General features: G+C 46.4%; 1 non-coding gene across 1 annotated transcript; it reads right to left on the bottom strand.

Annotated features, from left to right (window-relative positions):
- Window positions 1–19853: 19853 nt before the first annotated feature.
- LOC119467116 lies at window positions 19854–20016 on the bottom strand. The gene has a single exon (XR_005195645.1). It is a non-coding gene; the product is annotated as a U1 spliceosomal RNA (small nuclear RNA).
- Window positions 20017–26857: the final 6841 nt, after the last annotated feature.

Here is a 26857-nt window from a genome sequence, read left to right as displayed (position 1 = left end):
CCCAAACAAATATTCTTATATGGTGTCTTAATCTGTGTGGGCTGCCTTAACAAAATACACAGACTTGTGGCTTAAACAGCAGAAATTTCTCACAGTTTTGGAGGCTGGGAAGTCCAAGATCAAGATGCCAGCCAATTCAGTTTGTGGTTTGTTCTCTTCCTGGCTTGTAGACAGCCGCCTTCTTGCTGTGTCGCCACATCACACACACACACACACACACACACACACACACACAGAGAGAGAGAGAGAGAGAGGGAGAGAGAGAGAGAGGAGTGGGGAGAGTGAGCGCTCTCTGGTGTTTCTTCTTATGGGGACACTAATCCTATCAGACCAGGGTCCCATTATTCTGACCTCTTCTAACCTTTCTTAGCCCCTTTAAGTCCTGTCTCCAAACGCAGTCATGTCGGGGGTTAGGGCTTTGATATGGTTTGGATCTGTGTCCCCGCCCAAATATACTGTCGAAGTGTAATCCTCAGTGTTGGAGGCAGCTGGTGGGAGGTGACTGATCATGGGGTGGTTTCTCATGAATGGTTTAGCACCATCTCCCTCGGTGCTGTCACCGGGATAGTGAGTTCTCATGAGATCTGGGAGCATCCCCCTCTCTTTCTTCCTCCTCCTCCACCCATGTGAGGCACTGGCTTCCTCTTTGCCTTCCGTCATGATCGGAAGTTTCCTGAGGCCTCCCCAGAAGCAGAAGCTGCCATGTTTCCTGTAGAGTCTGGGGAACTGTGAGCAAATTGAACCTCGTTTCTTTATAAATTACCTAGTCTCAGGTACTTCTCTACAGCAGTGCAAGAACAGACAATACAGGCTTCAAGAGATGAATTTTGGGGGAACACAAGTCGCTGTATAGTGCGTGGTCAGGATGTGACTTAACGATGTGGAGAAGAATGGAATGTACAACCCCCTTAGCCAGTGTTCTAGAGGCAGTCACAGAGCTCTGTCATCCACCTCCCATTCAATGACCATTTTCTTTTCTTTTTTTTTGAGACAGAGTTTCGCCCTTGTTGCCCCGGCTGGAGTGCACTAGCGCGATCTCGGCTCACCACAACCTCCGCTTCCCGGATTCAAGCGATTCTCCTGCCTCAGCCTCCCGAGTAGCTGGGATTATAGACATGTGCCACCACGCCCAGCTAATTTTTTACTTTTAGTAGAGATGGGGGTTTCTCCATGTTGGTCAGGCTGGTCTGGAACTCCTGACCTCGGGTGATCCGCCCACCTCAGCTTCCCAAAGTGCTGGGATTAGGGTCGTGAGCCACCACACCCAGCCTCAGTGATCATTTTCTCCCATTGTTTTTCTCAATAGTCCAGGCCAGGCCAAGTGTTTGCTTCTGAACTTGGTCTGATAGCTCTTGTTACCGACAGCCCATATTCAGGATTTCCCTGTTTCTGAAAATACGAGGGAAAGCTTTTGTCCAGATGGCCTGCATTTTTGCTACACCCCCAGAATAAAGAGGGTGGTCTCCTGCCTTGCATGAAACATCACCTAGGAAAGAAAAGGGGGAGGATATTGCAGAGACCAAAGATGGGTATATGACCAGAAAGTGGCTTGGCCACTTCTCCTGCCTCACCTGTCCCCAGAGGACTGAGTCTGGCCCATTTGTCCGGCACAGGGAACAGGATGGGAGAGGAGGGGAAGCAAGAGGGCTAAGTCTGTCTAAGTCTTTCAATGTAACGAGACAAGCGTGGAGTGTCTGCCAAGAACAGGTCAAGTTCAAAAAAGGAAACCCCAGGGTAGCCATAAATGGACAGTTCTCTGTCGATTTTATGTGGATCTCTAGGGAAAGTGCTGGAACTGATCTCATTATATACATATATATATATTTACAACTCAGATTGAGAGGAAGGACACAATGAGCTCTGCAGCTTTGCCAGTGATGCTAATCTCTTCCAGGTGCTGAAACGCTAAGGTAATGGGGAAACGCTGCAGGAAGCTCTGACCGCCCTTGCAAGGAGGCCAGGAGAGTGGGCCCGAGGGGTCACGAGGGAAGTGGGGTACCCGAGGACAGAGCCAGGCTCTGTTGCCCTTATTCTCACAAGCTGCAGCAAATGCTCTCCCTGGGTTCCTGCCACTCCCAGTGTTGGTGTGGGTAGTGGGGGAGCGGAGGGACAGAGTGCTGGGGGCCCAGACCCACTTGGGAACCCCTATAGCAGCCCTGCCTCCTTCCTGAGCTGCGCACAGAAGCTGGGCTTTCCTGGATGCTCCTGGGTTCTCCCTTCTTGTGCAGTGCTTGGCTCTATGGGTTCCTCCTACCTGCTGTGAGAACTGACGACCTTCCCTGGCTTCCAGCCTCAACCCTCCTCTCTGCTTGACTGGAGTTCAGTGCCAACCTAAGCTGTTCTACTCCTGCGTACTGCACCCTGAGGCATCATTTGGTTTCTACCACTCCTTCCAATAAGCCTGGCCCAGGGGACAGCCCCTTGTCCCCTTCACCCTGACCCCACTCCACTCCAACAAGCATTTGTTAGGAGAACAGAGAAGCCCCATCTCCAAGGCTTTTCCTAGAACCCGGCAGGTGTTCTCCATGTCACCTTCCCTGATTCAGCCTGCTGGGATCTTAGCCTCAGCGCCAGGCTTTTTCTTCAGTGTAGTCTGCTGCGATTTCAGATATATTTATTTGGTTGGTTTGATTTCACCCTGGGACTTCCCTTTCCACCTGAAAGTGGTTCTGATCCTTGCATTCGGGCACCACCACCAAAGATAACAAATGTTCTCCTGGCACCAGGGAGCCTTCCAGCCAGGGCTGTTCTCCCTAGACTGAGAGGTTACGTTAGATAATTTGTAGGAAAGAGAAAGGCTTCTAAGGGGAAGAGATTTAGCTTTGTTCTACTGTAAATATGTTATTATATACTAAGCTATTCATGTGCTATAGCTTAACATATACTAATTGATACACACACACACAGCTATCACCCGCCGGGCGCAGTAACTCATGCCTATAATCCCAGCACTTTAGGAGGCTGAGGCAGGTGAATCACCTGAGGTCAGGAGTTTGAGACCAGTCTGGCCAACATAGAGAAACCCCATTTCTACTAAAAATACAAAAATTAGCCAGATGTGATGGCAGATGCCTGTAATCCCAGCTACTCTGGAAGCTGAGGCAGGAGAATCACTTGAACCCGGGAGGCAGAGGTTGCAGTGAGCCACACTACTGCACTCCAGCCGGAGTGACAGAGTGAGACTTTGTCTCAAAAAAAAAAAAAGAAGAGAAAAAAAAAAGGGCAATAGCCTTATGAGGTCTAAATTTTCTTAAGTTTCAGTTGCTAGGAAGGCAAGCAATGAAAGAACTGATTGAGGCAGTGACCCTCAGTGAGTAGCAAGACCATTAGGTGAAAACTAGCTGAGAAACGGTATTTGCATCGTGCCAAAATATCGCCCTGAGGAACTACTTGCTAATTCACAGAGGAAAAAATTTCTTTATGAAATAAAAATCTACAATCAAGTGACCAAATCTAGCATCATTAATAGAGGGTCTACAAAACATTATGGGATTCCTGATGTCATACAATGTGACATGCTCCTGCCCCAAATGCTGACCTTGATCTGTTCACCTTAATTTCTTCCTTCCTTCTTTTTTTTTCTCTCTTTCTCTTTCTTTCTGTCACCCAAGCTGAATTACAGTGGCACGATCTGGGCTCACTGCAGCCTTCACCTCCCCGGCTTAAGGAATTTTCCGACCTCAGCCTCCCGAGTAGCTGGGACTGTAGGCGCCTGCCACCACACCCAGCTGATTTTGTATTTTCAGTAGAGACGGGGTTTCACCATGTTGGCCAGGCTGCTCTGGAACTCCTGGCCTCAAGTGATCTGCCTGCTATGGCCTCCCAAAGCACTCCCAGCCTGATCACCTTAATTTCTCAACCATGGTCTGGGACAGAAATAAGCCCCAATGCCCCAAGACACAGTCTCCATATCTCTTTTCTCTGGATTTTATACTAAGCCCTTTTCAGACACACAGTAGGAACCAGTAAATATCTGTTGAGTGATTTCACATGCTATTGTGCACGTGTTTCCGCGGGCCGCCGTAACTAAGTGCCGCAAGATGGTTGGCTTAAAACAGTGGAAAACTGACCTAGTGTGGTGGCTCACGCCTGTAATCCCAGCACTTTGGGAGGCCAAGGTGGGTGGATCACAAGGTCAGGAGTTCGAGACCAACCTGGCCAATATGGTAAAACTCTGTCTCTACTAAAAATACAAAAATTAGCCGGGCATAGTGGCTGGCAGGTGCCTGTAATCCCAGCTACTCGGGAGGCTGAGGCAGGAGAATTGCTTAAACCTGGGAGGCGGAGGTTGCAGTGAGCCAAGACTGTGCCACTGAACTCCAGCCTAGGTGACAGAGCGAGACTCTGTCTCAAAAACAAACAAACAAACAAAACAGTGGAAAATTCTCTTTCACCATTCTGGAGGCTGGAAGTTGGAAATCAAGGTGTCAGGAGAGCTCTGCTCCCTCTGAAGGTTCTGAGTGGGGCCTTCCTTGCCCATTCCTGGCTTCTGGCGGTCCAGGTGTCCCTTGTCTCATGGCAGCATCACTCTGCCCTCTGTCTCCCGCTTCGCATGGCCAGATGCCCTGTGTCTTTGTGTCTCCCTGTGACATTCCCTCATCGTATAAGGACTCCAGTGGTTAGATTTGGGGCTCACCTGGATTATATTCATAATGATTGCATCTCAAGGTCCTTAACTAATCTCATCGGCAAAGACCCTTTTCAAAACAAGATCATATTCTAAAGTTTTAAAGTTCTGGGTAGATGTGAATGTATTTTCTGGGTGCCGGGAGGGAGGGTGAACACTATTCAACTTGCTACACAGAGCTTTTTCAGTTGCAAATGACAGGAAACCCCATCTAAGAAGCTTAAATAAATTATTTAAGCGTAAATAAATTAATACCTTCACATCTACCCAGAACTTTAAAATTATATCTAGTATAGTATACTAGATATACTAGCAAAGTATATCTAGTATGTTACCCTGAACAATATCAGGCTTTGATGAGATTGAAAGTCCATCTCTAAACTAATCACTACAGCTAGGCCATGGGCTTTCTCTGAGCTCCTGAGCCAGAGGTAGATTCAGTTTTACTGAAAGCACACAGACTGAGGAGGTTATCTGCAGATGCCATTACCAGGAGAAGGCGAGCGGGTGCTAGGTTGTAAAAAATGTGACCACCTGCTAGCATGGTCTTCTTCCACGGTCAGGGAGCGCTCGGGAAGCAGTGAGTCTTGTCATGTCTGCATTCCAGGGCCTTGAAGAACAGCAGGCCTTCAAATAAGTATTTGCTGAGTTGTTTTTGAATTTTTAACATGATTCAGTCTCCAAGGGCTTTATTCACGGTAAATCTGCGATCCAGTGTCTGATCCAGGGTGAGCTTTCCCCATTGAGGCACTGTCCTTTGAAAGGCCCTTTCTAGGTAGACCAGCTGGCCATCTGTTGTATAACCATTCATTCTTCAAAACTTCCATAAAAGAGAAGCAAGAAAGAAGGGTTTGGCTCCTGTTAGGGTCAAAGAAGGGCAAGAGAGAAACACAAGTGATAGATGAAACTGAGCATCAAAGAAATGCATCCCCACCTTTCCCCTTTGTTCTAACACGCACACACAAATCTGCCAGGTCGGAGTATTGTTACCCTCCCATACCCTGGAGCCCTGGTGGGGAATACAAGATTCTGGGTTTACGCATGTGTCATCTAGTGGTTTAGGCCTGAAATACTGTGCCTTAAACACCCACAGAAGGGCCTTGTGTCCCAAACACCAGAAAAGCCAATTCCCAGAGGGTGAAATCAGACAGGCCTTTAAGCTAGATGAAGCTGGAATTGGTAACCACACGGTGGAGTTTAATTTGCTGACCCAGATGTAGTTTGCAGCCCACAAAACCTCATACCACAGCAAAGCTTTTTCTTGTGCTGAGACAGCTGGCTGAGCGTGATGTTGCAATGACTCAGTTCTCAGTAAAGGGTCTGAAGAAATTAGGGGCAGAGCTACAGTCCCAAGACCACAGTCCCAAGAGACCTTCCTGTTTATTCCATGGGTGAGAGAAGGGGAACCTTCTGTTTGTGGGCACTGGTATTTCATCAGAAGAGACAAGGCGGGGTTCTGGGTTTGAGCTGTGTGTACCCAGTCAACACATGACATGACAGTCAGACAGTTATACTCAGAGTGAGAATTCAGACCTAGCCACAAAGGCCAAAAGCATCTCTAAAAGCTGTTCTCAGGCTGGGCGTGGTGGCTCACGCCTGTAATCCCAGTACTTTGAGAGGCGAGGCGCGTGGATCACCTGAGGTCAGGAGTTCGAGACCAGCCTGGCCAACATGATAAAACCCCATCTCTACTAAAAATACAAAAATCAGCTGGGCATGGTGACACATGCCTGTAGTCCCAGCTACTCAGGAGGCTGAGGCCAGAGAATTGCTTGAACCCAAGAGGCGGAGGTTACAGTGAGCTGAGATTGTGCCACTGTACTCCAGCCTGAGCAAAAGAACAATACTCCATCTCAAAAAAAGAATAATAAATAAATAAATAAAAACTGTTCTTAAAACTATGTGAATCAAATCACATTTCTCCTTGACTTCCATTTTAAAACTGGGCATAGGTTTATATGAGGAGGCCTCCTTCAATAAAATGAGCGTTGAAAACTCTGTGGGCTCGGAGGACTTCCCATTAAACATGGCAGATTCAACATGTGCATACGCCTGGGCCTCCCCACAAAACCCCGCTCAAATGTGAGTAAAGAGACTTTTTTTCACACTTGATCTTAGCCAAAGGCTGAGAAGCAATGAGAGACTTTTTTTCTAAAAATAAGCCTAAGTCCATAAGAGAAGTAAGAGCAGAGAGGGGGATCAAAAAAATTTTTAAGCTGGAAATTTGAGAGATAACGAACCTCACACACCAGAGTAAAGGGTCTCAAAATGGGGAAGCCAAGAAAAAACAAGCCAGTCTATGCCTCTGAAACCTCCCTAGGAATTGCAGGCACCAGATACTTCTGAAAAGAAGGGCTGTGACTGAGAACTAGAGCACTGGTTAAAAGTTTTTCTCCAGCCTGGGTGGGCAACATAGTGAGACCCCATCTCTACAAAAAACACAAAAATTAGGCAGGAGTGGTGGTGCACACCTGTGGTCTCCCAGCTACTCAGGAGGCTGAGGCAGGAGGATCACTTGAGCCCAGGAGGTTGAGGCTGCAGTGAGCTATGATCAGGCCACTGCACTCCAGCCTGGGCAATAGAGGAAGGAAATAAAATAAAAAAGTTTTCTTAAGAGATAGTTAAGGGTGGGCACAGTGGCTCATGCCTGTAATTCCAGCACTTTGGGAGGCCGAGGCAGGTGGATCGCTTGAGGTCTGGAGTTCGAGACCAGCCTGGCCAACATGGTGAAAACTTGTCACTACTAAAAATAGAAAAATTAGCCAGGAGTGGTGGTGGAGAGGCCTGGAATCCCAGCTACTCAGGAGGCTGAGGCACGAGAATTGCTTGAACCTGGGAGGCAGAGGTTGCAGTGAGTCGAGATGGTGCCACTGCACTCCAGCCTGGGCTGAGGAGTGAGACTCCATCTCAAAAAAAAAAAAAAAAAAAAAAAAAAAGAGAAAGAGAGAGATAATAGTTAATCCCTGCAATTCTTCCCGTAGCCTGTGCAACAAGCTACTACCTTCTCTCAGCCTGAATCAGAGACTGACCACTTATTGTATGGCAAGTTTGAGTTAGAGGAACTTTGGACTTAGGAACAACTGAAGGTGGAAGATTTGTACAAAGAAGAGGGATGAAGTGAAGGTCAATGTGCCGGCCAGTGAGCCCTTGTTCTACTCACATCTGAATCCTAGACACTGGCAGACACATTTATAACTATGGGGAGGGCGTTCAGAGAACTCCTCTAGAAAAATGACCACCAGAAAAAGAGACATGGAAATGTTTCATAGGGAGTTTCCCCAGAATGACTGGCCCCTGTCTGATCACCCCATTCTAAAATCACCCCATCATACATGCAAATCTTTTTTTTTTTTTTTGAGACCGAGTCTTGCTTTGTTGCCCAGCCTGGAGTGCAGTGGTGCAATCTTGGCTCACTGCAACCCCTGCCTCTCGGGTTCAAGTCGTTCTCCTGTCTCAGCCTCCTGAGTAGCTGGGATTATAGGCACTTGCCACCATGTATGGCTAATTTTTGCATTTTTAGTACAGACAGGTTTTCACCACATTGGTCAGGCTGGTCTCCAACTCCTGACCTCGTGATCCACCTGCCTGGGCCTCCCAAAGTGCTAGGATTACAGGCACGAGCCACCACACGTGGCCTGTTTTGTTTTTTTGAGATGAAGTTGCACTCTTGTTGCCCAGGCTGGAGTGCAATGGTGCAATCTTGGCTCACTGCAACCTCTGCCTCCCCAGTTTCAAGTGATTCTCCTTCCTCGGCCTTGGCCTCAGCCTCCCAAGTAGCTGGGATTATAGGCATGCACCACCATGCATGACTAATTTTGTATTTTTAGTAGAGATGGGGCTTCACCATGCTAATCAGGCTGGTCTCGAATTCCTGACCTCAGGCAATCCACCCTCCTCAGCTTCCCAAAGTGCTGGGATTACAGGTGTGAGCCACAGCACCTCGCCACAAATCTTTTTAAAATTAGGTTTTTAGTATGTAATTCTTAAATAGGAATAGACAACAAAAAACAGTGAGATAATTTGTGAAAAGTCTCTATCATGAGACACAGAGATCAAAACAAGCAAACAGATAAAAAGAAGAACCCATACAGAAGAGAGCCAATAAAGGGAGCAGCAAAAGAAAAAAAACACCAACAATACATATGCTCAGAGAGATAAAAGCAGATTTTTGTGTCTGTGAAAAATAAGCACAGTATTATTTCTGTTGGATTCTGCAGAAGCAAATGCTGAAACGGTTTGCAGTGTGGGATATGTCTTAGGGATCAATTGTTACAGAAAGGGTGAAGAGGAAACAGAGTCAGGCTTAGGGAGAAGTTAGGTTATGATGCAGGACTCATGAAACCCTGGCCAACTCATGAAGGGCACTGGAGCATACAGGGACATCAGGGTTGTTTTGGGTTGGGCCAAAATGGCCAGGTGTTTGTATCCTGGCCTTGATCCATTGTTTGGCTAGGTTGAGGTAGGTGTGCCCTTAAGCAGGGCAGCTGCAGCCAAGGCAGTCCCAAGAGAGCTGACAGCAAGGTCAACGTGTGCTCCCTGAAGGTGAATGTGCATAATGTATCCCGTGCCCAAGGATATTGTTTCTGTTTTTTCTTTTTTAGAGATGGAGTTTTGCTCTGTCGCTCAGGCTGGAGTGCAACGATGCAATATTGACTCAATGCAACCTTCACCTTCTGGGATCAAGTGATTCTCCTGCCTCAGTCTCCTGAGTAGCTGGGATTACAGGTGTGTGCAACCATGCCCAGTTAATTTTGTATTTGTAGTAGACACAGGGTTTTGCCATGTTGGCCTGGCTGGTCCTGAACTCCTGACCTCAGGTGATACAATCGCCTCGACCTCCCAAAGTGCTGGGATTACAGACATGAGCCATTGCATCCTGCCGATATTGTTTCTTAAAACTGAATATTCAAAGAATAAAAGAGCTTTCATGGAAGGTTGAACTGTGATAGTAGAAACTAAAAATTCAAGATGTCAGGCGTGGTGGCTCATGCCTGTAATCCCAACATGTTGGAAGGCTGAGGCAGGAGGATCTCTTGAGCCTAGGAATTTGAGACCAGCCTGGACAACATAGCGAGATTCTGTCTCTACAAAAAATAAAAAATTTGCCAGGCATGGTGGCACACACCTGTTGTCCCAGCTACTTGGGAGGCCAACGTAGGAGTATCGCTTTAGCCTGAGAGTTCAAGGCTGCAGTGAGCTATGATCACAGCACAACACTCCAGCTTGGGTGACAGAGTGAGACCCTGTCTCAAAAAAAAAATAAAAATAAAAAAATAAAAAAAGAAAAGAAAAGAAAAAGAAATGAAAAGTCAGAAGGTAAAGTTGAGAAAAAAATTGCGGAAAGTAAGGAAAAAGGGGTCAGAAAATAGGAGAAAGAACAGTCCGAGCCCTTCTAAATCAGTTTAGGAGGTCTGACATTTGAGCAATTGGAGTTCCATATAAAGAGAATACAGAAAATGGAAAGGAGGAAATAATGTTTTAAAAAATAACAGTAATTCAAGAAAAAAGTTCTAAAATGGAAGACCATATGTTTCTAGATTGAAAGGGCCTACCCGAGTATCCAAGGCAATGAATGGGAAAAAAATACCCTACCAAGGCACAACATTGTGAAATTTCAGAATAACTATGAATAAGAAGATCTAAAAAGCTTCCAGGATAAAAAAAAAATAGCAGGTTACATACTATGGATCAGAAATAGGGATAGCTTTGCTCTTCTCAAGCACAACGCTGGAAGCTGGAATATGATGAACTCAGTGCTAACGTGCAAGTGTGAAAGTAGGATAAAGACATTTTCAGAAATGTAAGCCTTCAGAATTTTAATCTCCCAAGCAGCCTTTCTTTCTTTCTTTATTTTTTATTTGGGACGGAGTCTCACCCTGTCTCCCAGGCTGGAGTGCAGTGGTGCAATCTCTGCTCACTGCAATCTCCACCTCCTGGGTTCAAGCGATTCTCGTGCCTCAGCCTCCCAAGTAGCTGGCATCACAGGTGTGCACCACCATGCCTGGCTAACTTTTGTATTTATAGTCAAAACAGGATTTTGCTAAGTTGGTCAGGCTGGTCTTGAACTCCTGGCCTCAAGTGATCCACCTGCTTCAGCCTCCCAAAGTGCTGGGATGACAGGCGCGAGCCACCACACCTGGCCCAAGCAGCCTTTCTTAGGAAACTATAGGATGGTATATTCCACGGAAATGAAGGAATGAATAAAGAGGAAGACTGAAGGCCAGGAAATGGAAAGAGAGCAGAGCTGGGAGCAGGATGAGAGCAATGGAGGACATGAGGATGCCTTCTAGAAAAATACGTGAAACCAGCAGACAACCTGGTATGTCTAAATACAGTGAGAGATTGACATTTCCAGTAGAGTCTGGAGAAGAATTAGCAGTAGGTACATAAACAGTTGAATAAATGGAAAATGAAGCAATATTTATCTTCAAGGAAAACAAGGAAAAGTTTGTACCAGATAGGAAATATAATCATGTTACACTCCACAGCTCAGTTGTGAATAATGGTGGCATTGTCAGAATAAACACTGGCTACTGATTAAACCAGAAATTGCAACACAAGCAAATTAGGAGGATGGGGAAGAGAAGATATATGATAGCTAAATCCTTGTTTTCTAAAGAAGGAAGACAGCAGACAATAAGTGCAATGGAGAAAACCAGAGAAGCTGGTAAAAGCTAAAAAGAGGTTGCTTCTGAAAATCAAGGGTGGGAATAGTGGTGAAGGAATTGCTTGCTTTAAGATTTTCAACATTATTTTACTTTTCAAATAATGCAAATATGTTATCTGATAAGAAGAGTAACTGAAAAAAAGATGATTATTGAATTATGGAAGAAGTTAAATTAGTAGTGGCTATCATTAGTTGAGTGCTTGCAATATGCCAGAAACCATGGTAGGCATTTTACTTATAGTATCTTATTTATTTATTTATTTGAGACAGTGTCTCGCTTTGTCATCCAGACTGCTGTACAGTGGGACGATCGCAGCTCACTGCAGCCTCAGCCTCCTGGGCTTCAGCAATCTTTCCACCTGAGCCTCTGGAGTAGCTGGCACTACATATGTGCACCACCATATTGGCTAATTTTTAAATTTTTTGTGGAGATGGGGTTTTGCCTTGTTGGCCAGGCTGGTCTCGAACTCCTGGCCTAGAGTGATCCGCTCACCTCAGCCTCTCAAAGTTCTGGGATCACGGGTGTGAGCCACTGTGCAGGCCTCTAATTTAGTCTCTAAATAAACAAGTATATATAAAAACAAGATGCTCCATTAGACACTGTAGAGCAGTGATTCCCAGCTTCTTCTGCAGTTTTGAGTGAAGGACAATGATCATGTACGTCCCTTACTCCCATGTGGCAGTCCAGAGTTACGCATAATTCCTCTCTGTATCTTCATCCTTTTCTCTCCTATACAAGTAAGAATATCTAAATAAATTAAAGTGACATTATTTTTGGAATAACCTAAAATCTTCTCAAATGTAATTTTTAAAAAGTAAATTGTCAGGCACAGTGGCTCACGCCTGTAATCCCAACACATTGAGAGCCAAGGCAGGTGGATCACCTGAAGTCAGGAGTTTGAGACCAGTGTGGCCAACATGGGTGAAACCCCATCTCTCCTACTAAAATACAAAAAAATTAGCTGGGCTTGGTGGCACACAACTGTAATCCCAGTACTTGGGAGGCTGAGGCATGAGAATCGCTTGAACCTGGGAGGCAGAGGCTGCAGTGAGCTAAAATTGCACTACTGCACTCTGGCCTGGGTGACAGAATAAATAAAAAATAAGTCTCAAAATAAAATGAATAAATAAATAAATAACGTAGATATTACAAATCCCAGGATCTTACTACTGTTAGTAAGTGTCCATTTTGCCCCACTCACAACCACTGGAAGAAATGCAGCCACAAGGGCCTTGGAAACTCATTTGGGGCTCCACACTGAGTTGATGGCAGAGCCCAGAGCCCCTGCCTTTCACAGTCTGTGTTGACAGAACTGGCTAGGAGGTACTTCTACAGATGCTGGCGAATGCATGAGGCTTGACCATCTGACCAAGCTTGTCATGAGGCCAGAGCACTCTCTTTCTTTCCCTGTCTGGGCCACTCTTTACAAATGTATCAAACAAGCATTTTTTTTGAGACGGAGTCTCACTCTGTCGCCCAGGCTAGGGTGCAGTGGTGCAATCTTGACTCATTGCAAGCTCTGGTTCTAGGGTTCAAGCAATTCTCCTGCCTCAGCCTCTTGAGTACCTGGGATTACAGGGGCGTGCCACCACGTCCAGCTAATTTTTGTATTTTTAGTAGAGATGGGATTTCACCATGTTGGACAGGTTGGTCTTGAACTCCTGACCTTGTGATCCGCCCGCCTTGGCCTTCCAAAGTGTTGGGATTATAGGCATGAACCACCGCACCCAGCCCAAACAAACTTATATTGTCAGAAAAAAATCATTCAATTTTGATTTAGATATTCTGTGGAGTCCATTCCTTCAGTAAACATTTTATTGAGTATCTATTATGTGTCAATCAAGGCAATAACTAGGCTGGGTGTGCTGGCTCATGCTTGTAATCTGTCCTCTTGAGAGGCCGAAGCAAGAGTATTGCTTCTGTCCAGGAGTTGGAGACCAGCCTGGGAAACATAAGGAGACCCTGTCTCTACAAAAAATAAAAAATTAGCCAGTCGTAGTGGTGTAAGCCTACAGTCCCAGCTACTCACGAGACCGAGGCAGGAGGATTGCTTAAGCGAGGCAGGAGGATTGCTTAAGCAGTCCAGGAGGTTGAGGCTGCAGTGAGCTGTGATAGCGCCACTGCACTCCACTTCAGCCTAGGCAACACAGTAAGACCCTGTCACAAAATAAAATAAAATTTAAAAGGCAATACTAGACCAGTGGTGTAAACAATTTTTTTTTTTGAGACAGAGTCTCACTCTGTCACCAGGCTAGAGTGTAGTGTTGTGATCTCGGCTCATTGCAACCTCTGCCTTCTGGGTTCAAGCAATTCTCCTGCCTCAGCCTCCTGTGTAGCTGGGACTATAGGTGCACGCTACCACACCTAGCTACTTTTTGTATTTTTAGTAGAGACAGGGTTTCACCATATTGGCCAGAATGGTCTTGACCTCTTGACCTTGTGATCTGCCCACCTCAGCCTCCCAAAGTGCTGGGATAACAGGTGTGAGCCACTGTATCCGGCCAACAGATTTTTTTAAGAAACAAAATCCTTTTATAAGAAAACAAACACAGTATCTGACATAGACATGAAATATTACAATGGAGATGAAAATAGGGCTGCAGCCACTGGAGGTGGTAGGTAGGGATGGAAGAGACTCATCCTGTCTACTGTGCTTCCTCCTCAACCCCACCTGGGATCCCACCTGATGCTTTGGAGACTACACTTGGAAAAAAGTTGCAAAGCGTTCTACTGACAACTAGCTGGAGCTTGTGAATGTCCAATATAAATAAACTGACTTTGGATATAATTCCCTTTTGTGACATATATGTCTGATAATTGCTAGGCACTGTTACGTTGATCAGTGCTCACTGAAATATTTGCAATCTTTGTGAGTGTGTATGTGCGTGTTGTGTTGGTTGATTTCATTTTACATACATTTGTACTGTTTCTTAAAAGAACGCATCTTATAGTTAGGGTCTATTGGCAGAAAAAAGGTTGCAGGGGATTTGAATATATCTTTTTGGGTTTATAGGATTAACCAGTATTTATAAACTTTTGCAGAGCATTAGCAGGACCTGCAAGCACCTATTAAAAAATAGTAATGCTTGTTAAAAATACATATTCTTGGCCAGATGCAGTGGTTCACACTTGTAGTCCCAGCACTTTGGGAGACTGAGGCAGGTGGATCACCTGATGGGAGTTCGAGACCAGCCTGGTCAACATGGTGAAAACTTGTCTCTATTAAAAATACAAAAATTAGCTGGGTGCGGTGGTGGGTGCCTGTAATCCCATCTACTCAGGAGGCTGAGGCAAGAGAATTGCTTGAACCCGGGAGGCAGATGTTGCAGTGAGCTGAGATTGCGCGACTACACTCCAGCCTGGGTGACAGAGCAAGACTCCATCTCGGGGAGAAAAAAACAGTAATGCTTGTTAAAAATACATATTCTTGAGCCTTGCTCCAGACATATGGAAACAGAACAGGGCTGTGGATGGGGGAATTACCAGGAATCTATGTTTTTCCGTCAATCTTTTATTTTGAAAATATTCAAACTTACGGAAAAGCTGAAAGAATACAATAGCCACCCTTATACCTTCCAAAAGATTCCACAATTAACATTTTACTACATTGAGTTTTTTTTCCCCTCTCTCCTTATCTCCTCCTTCTTTGCATCTACAGAATTTCTTATTAAGACCTTTGAAGGTACATTCCAGACATCATGACACATCATTCATGTTGTGGGTTACACTGTGTCCCAAATAAAAGAAACGTTGACGTTCTAGCCCCTGGTACCTTGAATGTGACCTTATTGGTACGGGGGGTCTTTGCAGAGGTACTCAAGATGAAGTCATACTGCATTAGAGCAGGTCCTGCATCCAACACCTGCTGTCCTTATAAGGGACAGAGAGATTTGAAGAGCCCAAGAGACACACAGGGAAGAAGGCTACCTGACTGTGGAGACAGAGATAGAAGTTTATGTTGTCACAAACCAAGGAAGGCCAAGGATTGCCAGTAACTACCAGAAGCTGGAAGAGGAAGGAAGACTCTCTCCAGAGCCTTCACACAGAGCATGGCCCCACCGATACCTTGATTTTGGACTTGAACTGTGAGAGAAGTAATTTCTGTGTTGCAAACTACCGCTTGTGACAACTCATTACCACAGCCTTAGGAAACTAACACAGCCCCTGAAAACAGATGGGCATTTAGTGGGACTTGGGGTATTCTCCCCATAACCAATATCATTAGCACACCTAAGAAAAGAAACAATAACTTTATGATATCCAATCCATAATCAAATATATCCAATTGTTCTCAAAATATCTTTTTTTTTTTTTTTATTTTTTATTTTTTTTTGAGATGGAGTCTTCATTCTGTCACCCAGGCTAGAGGGAATGGTGTGATCTCAGCTCACTGCAACCTCTACCTCCCAGGTTCAAGCGATTCTCTTGCCTCAGCCTCCTGCGTAGGTGGGATTAAAGGCACATACCACCACACTGGGCTAATTTTTGCACTTTTAGAAGAGATGGGGTTTTACCATGTTGGCCAGGCTGGTCTTGAAGTCCTGACCTTGTCATCCCAAAGTGCTGGGATTACAGGCGTGAGCCACCATGCCCGGCCCCTCAAAATATCTTTTATAGACTTTTTTCCTTTTTTGGTCCAGAATCCAATCAACGTATCTTAAAAGCATTTGATTATTATGTCTCTCCAATTACTTTTATTCTAAAATAAGTCATTTTAAAAAATGACTTCTTGATGTGTCCAGGTTTTAAAGAAAAACTTATTCTCAAACAGAAAGACTTTATTCAAGACTACTGCAATAGGGTGTTGGGATAGGGGAGTGCAATCTGGCTCAACCCCAAGTACAAGGACAAGTGGGGACTTACAGCCAGAGAGCAGGAGGAGGGGTCAGTGGACAGGAAATGACTAATGGGAGACATCAAGCCTAGGTAATTCTTGCTAAGACAGGCTAAGGGCTTAGACCTCCAGGGAACAGGGTGAGGTACTTGATCAGATACAAAGGGTGCAGGGATGACTTGGCAGGATTCTTTGCTAAGACTGACTGAGCAGACCAAAGATAAGATAGGGCCAAGGTCTAGGCCTGGTTGAAAAGAGGGCTCGGAGGAGCCTGACTAAATTATGGTCAGGGAGAGAGCTTTGTCACAGGTTAGTTTTCTTATAGTACATTCCACACCGTGCATTTGTCTTTTCAGTTCCTTTTGGTGTGATTTAACTTGTTCCTCTGTCATCACTAAGTCATGAGGCTTGATTAGATTCATGTGTATCACATATGGCAGGAATAATTCATAAGTGGTAGTATTGAGTATTTCAGATTACATCACATGAGAAGGCGCGTAAGTGCATAATAGCTGCACTATTAGCAATGCTTAGTTGTTGTTGTTTTTATCTTCATTTTTGGAGACAGGGTCTTTCTCTGTTGCCTAGATGGAGTGCAGTGGCATGATCATAGCTCATGACAGCCTTGAACTCCTGGGCTCCAGCAATCCTCCCACCTCAACCTCCCTAGTAGCTGGGACCGCAGATAAGTGCCACTCAGGCCTGGCTAGTTTTTTATTTTTTGGTAGAGACAGAGTCTCACTATGTTGCCAAGGCTGGCCTCGAACTCCTGGCCTCAAGCAACCCTCCTGCCTCAGTCTCCCAAAGTGGTGGGATCACAGGGATGAGCCACTGTGCCTGGCCGAGTTTGATCACTTGGATAAGGTGGTGACCACCAGCTCTCTCCATTGTAAAAGGAAATTTTCCCCTTGGTAACTTGCAAGTTATCTGCAGGTAATACTTCATCCCAATGTGAATATCTTGCTCTTCAATAATCTTTTGTCCAGGGGTTTCATCAATAATCTTTATTTTATTGGAGGTTGCCAAATAGTGATTTCCAATTCTATTGTTCCTTTCAGTTTTATTAGCTGGTATTTCCCTTCCTTTAGTCCTCATTTTGAATATTACTAGAGATTTTAAAAAATTGTGTTATCAACTATAGTGACTATTTATTTTGATGTTCAGATGGACCCAAATTTGGCCAGTAAAATTGCCTTTAAGCTGGTTGCTGTCTTGGACACTTCTTTGTCTTCTGGCACAATTTCATGTCCCAGGCTCACTTTCCCTGCCCCAGACTGGGGACCCACCATTTCTCCAAGGGGCAGAAGACATGGTCATCCTCTCAATGACCTAGAATAATGGTATCACATTCCACCAGCCTGGCCAACATGATGAAATCCCATTGCTACTAAAAGAAACACAAAAATTATCCAGGCGAGGTGGTGCCTGTAGTCCCAGCCAATCGGGAGACTGAGGCATGAGAATCACTTGAACCCGGGATGTGGAGGTTGTGTGAGCTGCAATCGCACACTGCATTCCAGCCTGGGGTGACGGAGCAAGACTCTGTCTCAAAAAAAAAAAAAAAAAGAATACTGGTTATCACATTCCTTACCCATTTAAAATTAGCTTAATAGTAGCTAATGTTTATTAAGTGTGGGGCACTGGGCCACACATTTTCATACATCCTCATTTAATTCACGTGTTAATTATTTACAGTAGATAATGTTACTTATCCCTATTTTACAGATGAGGAAATCAGGGCGTGGGGAAGTTAAGTAAACTGCCCAGGTCCTCTCAGCTGGCAAGAGTAGGAGCTAGCAGTTGGAACTCCACTCATTCTGATGCCGGAGCTCAAGCTTGGAACCACCATAATCTATTGACAATTTGGTTACAAAAGAAGAAAACTCCTTAAACAGCACTGAACTTGATAGTATCTACTTTTTTTTTTTTTTTTGAGATGGAGTCTTACTCTGTCCCTGAGGCTGGAATGCAGTGGTGCAATCTTGGCTCACTGCAACCTCTGTCTCCTGAGTTCAAGTGATTCTCCTCCTCAGCCTCCCGAGTAGCTGAGACTACAGACATATGCCACCACACCGGGCTAATTTTTTGTATTTTTAGTAGAGACAGGGTTTCAGCATGTTGGCCAGGATGGCCTCGATCTCCTGACCTCATGATCCACCTGCCTCGGCCTCCCCAAGTGCTGAAATTACAGGTGTGAGCCACAGACCCCGGCCGATAATATCTACATTTTTAAAAGCAAAAATCATGCTTTAAGATAATAGGTATTAAGCAAAATTTAGGGAAAGAAATCCTTGAGTAAAATGTGGAAACTTTCTCATGAATTCTTTTTTTTTTTGAGACAGAGTCTCGCTCTGTTGCCCAGGCTGGAGTGGAGTGGCAAGATCTCGGCTCACTGTAACCTCCAGCATCCTGTGTTCAAGCGGTTCTCCTGCCTCAGCCTCCTGTGTAGTTAGGATTATAGGCATGTACCACCACTCCCAGCTAATTTTTGTATTTTTAGTAGAGACAAGCCTTCGCCATGTTAGCCAGGTTGTTCTTGAACTCCTGACCTCAGGTGATCAGCCCGCCTCAACCTCCCAAAGTGCTAGGATTACAGGTGAGGGAGCCACAGCGACTGACTTTTTTTGGTTTTGTTTCTGAGACAGTCTCACTCTTTCCTTTCTCATTAATTCGAAATTGTCAATAATCATAGTTTAGAATGATCTTGATTAGCCCAGAATAGCTTTCTTACAACTCAACCAGAAGCCTTATCATGAAGTGAATTGAAGCAGGGACTTTGGACCAAGAGAATGTTAAAAGCCCTTCCAGCTTCTCATCTACAAGTCTTTTCTGTGCTTCTGGGACGGGCCCTTGAGAGCTTAAGCTGTCTAGGGTAATGAAAGTGTTAGCAGGGAAGGAGAGAAAGCTGCTATGATTATGCAACTATGCCAGGTTGTCTTTGTCATAGGGTGCTAGGGAACGGGATAGGGATGGGGGACATTTGCCAAGTTGGAGGCTGTGACTGTGTGGACAAAGGAGCCCCTTTTTCTAATCCACACAGAAGTGCAGATGAGCACTGCAGGCTGGCCGAGGCCCTAGCTGAGTCAAGTTCTTTCGGTATGAAGTTGACTGTTCTAGGTTCAAGGGTGAATGAATTTCTATTATCTCTTAATGAGAGAAAACTTCCTCCTCCTAACAAGAATTTCCAGTTGTGGTTATTAGCCTAGGTGTAACAGAAAATGAAAAGCAATTATATTTCTCTTAGCTGCTAAGGTTACCCCCAGCAACCTGCCTGGTTCCTGCTTTCACTCTTAGGAGAGTCTTTTGCCTTTTATTCTTTTTTCCCTTCTCCACATTGACTTTAGGGTCCAGTTTTAAGCCCTAGACCTGTTTAGTAACTAGCCTTAATCCCAGGGCACCAAGTCTCTGGCCTGTCCAGCCTTCCTCCTTCCGTCCCTGGGTCGTAGGCGGGGCAGGGAGCAGTACCTACCTGAGTACTCAGAGCAGTGGTGAGAGGTGTCCCAGGGAGCCATCGTGGGGAACCCATTAAGATAAAGGGGAAGAATAAACAGAAGCAGATGTTCCTTCAGCGTGGGTGCCCAGCCCACTGAAAAACAGGAAGCTGGGATGGCAGCTGATAAGGGCCGTCTCCAGGGCTGGGCCTGGACTCACTGGAGCCAGGGACTGGGTTGGGCTTCTGTCCTCATATCTCCAGGGCAGTCTCTTTTTTCTTTTTCTTCATTACTAGGGGAAAGCACAAACATAGTCCCCTGCTACCACAAATTATGCTGTCAAGTTCCCACATTTGGGGAAATTACAAGGGTCAGCCCATCTAGAGTGCAGTGGACGAGCCTTGCCCTGGGAAAGGCATTTTTGTGATCATGATATCTCCGCCACCAGGTAAGTATCTCCAGGCCAATCTTATTTCCCTTCCACGGGGACAGGTCAGAGGCACTTTCCCCTCCATATGAATACAAATCAAGTGTATTCACATTCTATCATCAATACCAGCAGCCACTCAAAATTCAAAAGATGGGGCCAGGTGTATCTCAGCCTGGAATCCCAGGACTTTGGGACAGAGGCCGAGGTGGGTGGAACACTTGAGGTCAGGAGTTCGAGACCAGAATGGCCAACATGGTAAAACCCCGTCTCTACCAAAAATCTAAAAAATTAGCCCAGTGTGGTGGCACGCACCTGTAATCCCAGCTACTTGGGACGCTGAGGCAGGAGAATGGCTTGAACCCAGGAGGTGGAGGTTGCAGTGAGCTGATATCATGCCACTGCACTCCAGTCCAGCCTGGGCGACAGAATGAGACTCTGTCTCAAAAAAAAAAAAAGAAAGAAATTCAAAAGATATAAACTTTCAGGGTGGAGACTGCACACAGGCACACATCCACATACATGCACACACATGTACACACACCCACACACATACATGCACACTCTACATGTACATACATGCGCACCCACAGGCACACATGCCATACACATATGCACATGTGTCACATGCATGTACCCATGTATCATGCACATATACATACCAAACACACACATGCACACACAAGCCCTCATCTAGGCTGAGATCTAAAAGCCCTGGGTGACTCCATTCCCCAGTAGTGATGGTTCCCCAAAATTCCACAGTTCACCCTCCATAAAAGGGGTTGTCCAAGCTCAGAGCTCTCTGGGTCTGGGGTTTCCCCTCAGTAAAGTGAGGAGAGTGCACAAGGAAACTTCTAGGACCTCTTCCTGTGTGCCAACATCCTCTGGCCCTAAGGGCTGTTTTCAGCTCCCCATCCCCAATCCCGAAGGAATCTGACTTTCAGGCTGTGGTGGCTGCACTGGAGTGGACGGTGCTTTGGGACGCACCTCTGATAGATCATCCGACAGCAACGTTTCCCTTTCAAAAGAAAAAGCTATTGTAGACCCCAAGCTGACAAAATCTTTAATATTACCCAAATATGGCTTATTAAAACCTTGGTATGAACACCTTGTGTTGTTAGGCAGTCTATCATCAGAAACGTCTAGCCGAAAGGGAAGGAGAAGCTGGGGTGTCACTTTGGACCCCCAACTTCAGGACTGTTTCCGTCATGGGCTGCATTTCCCCTCTTGACAGACTCACCGCAGCTTTGGCTTTGCTGGGTGGTCCCTGGGTGCAGGGAAGCCAGATCCCTCCTTCTGTCCCTCCAGCCCAGGGTGGCAGTGACTTCCTGCTGTTGTTAAGCTTTGGGTTGCCTCGCCCTCTACTTTTTGGAATTTTGGTTTATTTGTCCCGGGTCCTAGGAAGGAGGGGAGGCAGCATTTCCTAAGGACGGGAATGCAGGTGGCATAGGTAAGACACCTGCAGAGTTGGTCTGGGCGTGTGGTCAGCACAGCGGCTGTAAGCGGGAGGAAAGCAGGGCTGGGCTGAGGGAGAAGGTGAAATGTGGTGCACTTGCCACCAAAGCCCGGCCTCTGTCCCATGAGGAGTTACAAAGCCCTTCAGAGTTGTCCTGAGCGGAGGTAAGGAGCTGGGTTTTTGCACTCTACTCCCTACGCCTCGCCCCTACAGAGCTGAGTTGAATTTGGGCTGCCCCACAAGGAAGGAGCCACCCTTGGGCCAGGCAGCCCCCTACAGGCAGGGCTATTCCTGGGAAGACACTGGCGGTGAGCAGTCATCAGTCCTGTCCCATAGAGGAACCTGGGCAGTGGCTGCAGAGCCAGCCACAGTTTCAAAGCCCAGCTCTGCTTCCTAGCTGTGTGACCTTGACCCAATTCCTCATCCCTGTTTAGCACGCAGTTGAGTTTCCCTATCTGTAAATAGGGAAGCTGTGAAGATGAAACGAGACCATGTTCCCGCAGCAGGGAAGAAGCCCACACCTCAGCTGGCTTCCCTCCAGGGAGCTGCCGCCAATGGCTTCCGTCAGGATCCGGGACTGTGCTTCAGCCACCTGTAAAAAGGGGTGGGGACCCTGTGTGATAAGGTCTGTGCCAAGGAGTGACCTTCCCTCCCACGTCCTGTTCTCAGGGGTGGGTGGATCTTACTCTTCTCACTGGCTCCTCCAGCTCTGGGGACAGAACAAGGATCTGAACCAAGGTCCTCTTGAAGCCTGTCCTTCTGGCTTCCCTCACCTCCCGACATAAGCACTGGTGGGTCGGGCCCAGCATGGCCAGGGAAGGGAGGGCCTCTGGATCCTGGAGTTCCGAGCCTCAGCTGTGCCATGCAGCCCAGAGCCCTGCCTGGAGTGGAGTGTCAGGCTCTGTACCATTTGCCTTTATCCTCTGTGCGTGCCAATCCCCAGGAACCCCACAGGAAGGAAGGAGTGGAAGAGCCAGGGCAGAATTCTGGCATTCCTGAGTCCCCTAAATCCCACCTGCACTCTCAATAGTAGAAAAGATGGGAAGATATAAACAGAAAGCACTGGGGGTGTGAGGGAAGGTCAGAGGCACCTCAAACTGCTTCAGAGACCCCGGGGACGCATGGAGACTTGATGTGAATTGGAAGGTCCCTCCTCTGGGCGGATGCACACCAGTGATATGCAGCTTAGCTCACAGATAGCGCCTTTGTGCAAACTAGAAAAAGCCCCCAGCCCTCCCTGCATGGTTGAAGTGCAGCGCACAGCCTGAGTGAAGTCTCCACGGGATGTCACCCGCCTCTTGCACTGCCAGTTTCTCAGCACACACCAAATCACAGGTATAGCCTTGGGTTCTGCACATTTTGTGTGGCTTATGCACCAGCTGGGACAATCCAGTTGTATGCCACAGAGCCTATCTTCCCAGACATCAAACATCTCTCCACACCTTTGAGCCTTTGCTGTTGTTCTCTACGTTGACAATCATAGAATCCTGGACTGGCTAGAGGCCCAGAGAGATCACTAAGCACTGCTGAAAGCAGGAGACCAACTTCTAGACACAGGCACCCCAGCGCGGCAGCCTTTGCACCATGTGTGTCCAGCCAGGCTCCCTGCTTTTCTGAGCCCGCATCTGGTAACTCATGTTTCCCATGGACGTGGACAACAGCACCCTGCCTGTAAGATGTGCCGCTGCAGGGTGGTGTGAGTACAGCCACCATCAGAGCGGGGCAACCTCAGTCTGCATTTAGCTAGATTTGTTCCATCCGCCCAGTGTTGATCCTTATGGCTTTTCTTGAAAAAGCGGATATGGCCACAATGGATCTGCACTCCTTCCTCGTAACTGAATGGCTGGAGGAGAGTGGTGTCCTCTCTGGTAGCACCATAGGAGTGGCGCTAACCCCAGGCTAACAGAGAGATAGTTCATTATGTACTCCAGAGGCTTCCGGCCTTCATTTGAGTTCTGTATCATTTATTGCCTGTTAGACTCTGAAAGACCTACTTCTCTGTGCCTCAGTTTCCCCATTTATCAAACAGGATGCTGAAATAATAGCACCTACCTTATAGGACTGCCGTCAACATCAAATAAGTATGTATAACAGCACGTAGTTTGTAATCATAATCATTAAATGTCAGCTCTCATAATGACAACAGGCGAGGTCCCTATGGATAGTGTAGACATTTAGGCAAAACGTTCACAAACACCATTTCATTGTTTTGATGACCCTCGAATTCCCAGCAATAGATGGTAGCTGGCGTAAGGAAAACTGAGTTGGGAAAGTCAATGGTTCTTGTATGAGGCCTCCACCCCGTCCCCCAGTTCTGAACTGGGCAAGGCGAGGAGCCGAGGCTGCCACCCACAACCCCTCGCGATCTGGAAGTTTTTTTTGATAGGGGTTGTGGGTGGCAGCCTCGGCTCCTCGCCTTGCCCAGCTCAGAACGCTGTCTCTGAGACGGGCATGCAGGGACGCACTGTGGACAACCAGTCATGCTCTTAGTCAGCAACTTCAAAGAGCATTGCCCATACCCCAAGGCCTCCATAAGTCATTAGGGGTCTGTTCCCCTCTATAAGTCATTAGGGGTCTGTCAACGGCTAAGTCCCCCAAGACTTTATTTCCAGCTTGACTCCTGCTTGGGATAATGAGTTGCATGATCCTACCGCCCACGAAGTGAAGGAACATTTTATTTGATTATTGCTAAACATAACTCTCAAGCTTTAAGCAGAGCCCCCACCTCTCCCCAGTTCTCTTTCAGGATTTGGTGAATGAGTTCAAGACCACCCTAACCACAACATCCATGGTTAAACAGATGTTCCTCCTTCTTAGCCTTTATCTTTCCAGATGGAAGAACCCTTAACACGTGACTCTGTATTTTTATGGCAACTTCACTATTTCCTTGACAATTTTGGCTGCTGCTTTTTCGAGTTTCCCATGGTCTTTCTTCAAGTATAGTAAGCACACGGGACAGAAATCCTTCTCCAACCGCAATCCCCCTCCATCTGATCGATTTTTTATGTTTTTAGTAGAGATGAGGTCTTGCTATGCTGCCCAAGCTTGTCTCCCTTATGTCACATTCTAGTCTGCTTTGATGAGCCTCCAAGCACAAACCTAGAATTTCAGTTCAATATATGCAAATCACAGTCATTGTGTTGAAAAGAACTGGAAAGAGAAGGGATTGGGAGTTGGTGAGAGAAAAGGGTAAAAGCTGTAGGCAGAGTGCTAGCAGCAACATTCTTCAGAGAGGTGTGGGGACAATAAAAGCAGGGGAGGTCTTAGAACTCCAACTCAGCACTCTATCCCAGAGCCGGGGCCCGCAACTGGGAAGGTGTCCCACCCAAGAACGCCCTCCAAGGGGGAAGAGGCAGGGGCTGAGATTCAGTCCTCACCTGCTCACCGTGGTCCTGGGTGCTGAGCTGCAGCAGCCGGCAGAAGTGACCTTTTTCTGATTTGCACAAAGACGCTGTGTAGACCAGCAGCAGCCCTGTCCGTTCCTGCATAGGTCAGTATGGGGGCAGCTGTGTCCCACAGACAGACAGGACAGAGAAACCCAGGTCAGAGCTAGACACTGGGTCCTGACATGCTCTGGAATAAAGTTTTCATAATCATTCATCCAGTGAATATTTATTGGACATCTACTATTTGCCTGACACTGTTTTTTTGTTTTTGTTTTTCTTGAGACAGGATCTTGCTCTGTCAACCATGCTAGAGTTTGGTGGCATGATCATGGCTCACTGCAGCCTCAATCATAGGATCAAGTGATCCTCCCACCTCAGCCTCCTGAATAGCTTGGACTGCGGGCACACACTACCACATCTGACTAATTTTTTATATTTTTTGTAGAGATGAGGTCTTGCTATTTTGCACAGACTGGTCTCGATCTCCTGAGCTCAAGTGATTCTCCTGTGTAGGCCTCCCAAAGTGCCAGTACTGTTTCAGGTGTGGAGAAGACAGTGGTGGATAAGACAGATCTGGCTCCTGGTCTCAAAGAGCTTTTATTATAATCAGGGGAAGCAAGTCAACAAGGTCAATGTAGACATCACAAGTATCATAATGATCCAGATCAGTGGTTGGCAAACTATCATCTTTGGGTCAAATCTAGCCCTTGAGCTGTTTTTGTAAGGCCCATGAGTTAAGAATGGTGTGTGTGTGTGTGTATTTTATTTTTATTTTTATTTATTTATTTATTTATTTTTGAGACGGAGTTTTGGCTCTTGTTACCCAGGCTGGAGTGCAATGGCGCAATCTCGGCTCACCACAACCTCTGCCTCCTGGGTTCAGACAATTCTCCTGCCTCAGCCTCCTGAGTAGCTGGGACTACAGGCATGTGCCACCACACCCGGCTAATTGTTTTTTTAGTTTTTAGTAGAGACGGGGTTTCACCATCTTAGCCAGGCTGGTCTCAAACTTCTGTCCTCGTGATCCACCTGCCTCGGCCTTCCAAAGTGCTGGGATGATAGGCGTGAGCCACTGCACCCAGCCGGTTTTTATATTTTTAAAGGATGTAAAACAAAATTCAACAAAAGAAGTCTTAGGAAGCATGTGAAGCCTAATTATCTACTATTTAGTCCTTTACAGAAAAAGTTTGCTGAGCCCTGGTCTAGGTAGTGACTTGCAATGGTGGGGTTATCTAGCAGACGCTGCTGGTTGTCAGCTTCAAAGAACCCATTCACATCTCTCGAATACATGGCAGCCTTGAGATTTGTGTAGGATGGGGTCTTAGCTGCTTAAGCCTAATCAGGGTTTTTTTTTTTTTTTTTTGGATGGTGTGTTGCTCCGTCACCCAGGCTGGAGTGCAGTGTTTTGACCTTGGCTCACTGCAACCTCCACCTCCTGGGTTCAAGTGATTCTCCTGCCTCAGCTTCCTGAGTAGTTGGGATTACAGGCACACACCACCATGCCTGGCTAATTTTTTTATATTTAATAGAGATGGGGTTTCACCACATTGGTCAGGCTGGTCTCGAACTCCTGATCTCGTGATCCCCCCACCTCAACCTCCCAAAGTGCTGGGATTACAGGCGTGAGCTACCTCGCCCAGCCTAATCAGGGTTCTTTTAGCAGCGACTGTGTGCTGCTCACTAGCACATTTCAGGGATGCACCAGTGAGCATGCGAGATTCCCCTGGGCTAAATGATTGGTTAGGTGAAATCTGGTATTTTTCTTTGAGCGTTTGGGAGCAAGAAGCTCTCTTTCTCGATGGAGTGGGATGTGCATGTGAGGCCAGGGGTTCCTGCAGCCATTTTGCTCATGGGACGGAGTTCAGCCTGAAGATTCAGTGACCCATGGAGGGAATGCCCAGAGAATCACAGAGAAAAGGACCAGGTCCCAACCATACCCTGGCTAGAGCCTGATTTTCTTTTGGACTTTTTAGTTCCCAAGCCAGTAAATTCCATTCCATGTTTATACCCCTGGAGTTTCTTTTTTTT

Source organism: Cebus imitator, unplaced genomic scaffold (genome assembly GCF_001604975.1).
Source record: "Cebus imitator isolate Cc_AM_T3 unplaced genomic scaffold, Cebus_imitator-1.0 Scaffold260, whole genome shotgun sequence".
Classification (NCBI taxonomy): domain Eukaryota; kingdom Metazoa; phylum Chordata; class Mammalia; order Primates; family Cebidae; genus Cebus; species Cebus imitator.
Note: the sequence above shows the minus strand (reverse complement) of the source record. Positions and strands in the feature narration are given on the sequence as shown.